Here is a 1,842-nt window from a genome sequence, read left to right as displayed (position 1 = left end):
TAAATTTTTTTATATATTATATATTATCCTTTACATATTTTTAATCAATATGATATATAATATTAAAAAAAAAGACATCATTTTCTAATAACACGACATGAACAATCAATGCCAATCAATAGTCAATCAATTTCAATCCATGGTGAAACAAAGTTAAAAATGTTTTTAAATATTTAATATTATAATTTTTTAATTTTAATTTAAATGCAATATTTTTATTTGAACCTAATTATTGCATGATAATTTTTTCATTGGCCAAAACATGTCAAGTGATGCTTTTCCATTGATCAAAGTTGTCCAACAATTTCTTTTAACATCCATTACAAAATGAACAAAAAGTAGAAACAATTGATAATTTAGGTACCAAATTGGGAAAAAAAATTACCAAAGTAGAAAAAAATATATATATTCTACAAGTCTAAAACAATGATAAACATCCTTAATATTATACATATCTAAACATTAATCCCATCAAATCTTTGATGAATATTAAGTTTTCACCATCTATTTTGCTTCACATTTTCTTAGCATATTACAATTAGAAGCTGCACCCCAACATTTGACTTGATTGTACATGATTCCTTTTCTTTTCTTTTTTTTGGATCGAAGAATAAGATCTGAATCTCCATTTTCATGTGAAGTGATGACAAAAAGAGAACACCAAACCAAAGAAAATTTCAGACTATATATATGTCCTTTTAAGGTTTTCAGGCATCTCTAAAGCACTATCCCACATGAACTTAAACCTAGAAGGATTGTGTTTTCTTTTTCTTTTCTTTTGAGGACAATAACTAGCAAAGTATTGAAGAGCTGAACTGAACATAAACATGGTGTATAATAGCAAATTGAATGACCTGTAAAACTTGCTTCCATGTTCCCTTTGGCAAAACCCTGAATGGCAACTCAAAAAGCAGCTTATGTGCAGGCTGTGACTGGTAATAACCCATTGTGCCTGAGGAATGCCTTGGGTGAAGGTTCACGTCCACGGAACTCCACAAACACCTGGACATGCAACATTAAACATGTTAAGCAGATTCAATGAGGAAGCGCTTCTAGGGTCCACAGTAGTTACTTATACACTAACCACTCCTACGAATTCTTGTGATTTTTCCAATCCACACCACTGCTGCTATCAGCTTCTGTTTTCAAAGTAAACCTTACCTAATTTGGGGTTTCATGGACCAACTAGGGCCTTGTCATACATAAGCCCACTTATGATCATACTTAGCCATTCCAGTGGCTGATCATTTGCTCAACACTTCCATTCCAACTATAGTTACATCATGAAACCATCTATACATTCATAAACACGAATGGTCTAATGCCATACTCCACTTCTACAAGCCATTTTCGCATGGCTGTACACTTATACATTTCATAAAGTACTCGAAAGACAACAATGGGTAGTCCTATACATGCCATATCAAAATTCAACCAAAATAGTACCCAAAAGAGCCTTTGATAGTGTGGGCGACTTCGACTTCAAGATCCCGAGTCCGATAGCTGGAGAACCAAAAATCTATAAAACAGAGGAGCAATGTAACGAGTAAGCAATTTATGCTTAGTAAGTTTTGAGCAAGGAATTCCAGCATACACAAAGAATAGCACACATTTAGCTAAACGGAATATTTCATAATACGCAATTTACCGATATCAAACTTGCTTCACAACATTAACAACCCTTATGTACATACACAATAAACTAACTTAGCCGAAGGCTGGTAGCTCGTTTATCAACTGAGCGAACATTTATTTGTAAGGGCTCGATTAAATTCAACACATACGTAACATATCCCCATATTGGGATGTTTTTCGAGTATTCGCTAGAATTTTACAGCAAGC

General features: G+C 33.3%; 1 long non-coding RNA gene across 1 annotated transcript; it reads right to left on the bottom strand.

The window, feature by feature from the left end:
• Nucleotides 1–582: 582 nt before the first annotated feature.
• Nucleotides 583–998, bottom strand: LOC121210841 (uncharacterized). Its single transcript, XR_005906055.1, has 2 exons — nt 855–998; nt 583–617 (listed from the first exon to the last, which is right to left on the bottom strand). It is a non-coding gene; the product is annotated as an uncharacterized lncRNA (long non-coding RNA).
• Nucleotides 999–1,842: the final 844 nt, after the last annotated feature.

The sequence above is a fragment of the Gossypium hirsutum genome, chromosome A12 (assembly GCF_007990345.1).
Source record: "Gossypium hirsutum isolate 1008001.06 chromosome A12, Gossypium_hirsutum_v2.1, whole genome shotgun sequence".
NCBI lineage: Eukaryota > Viridiplantae > Streptophyta > Magnoliopsida > Malvales > Malvaceae > Gossypium > Gossypium hirsutum.
Note: the sequence above shows the minus strand (reverse complement) of the source record. Positions and strands in the feature narration are given on the sequence as shown.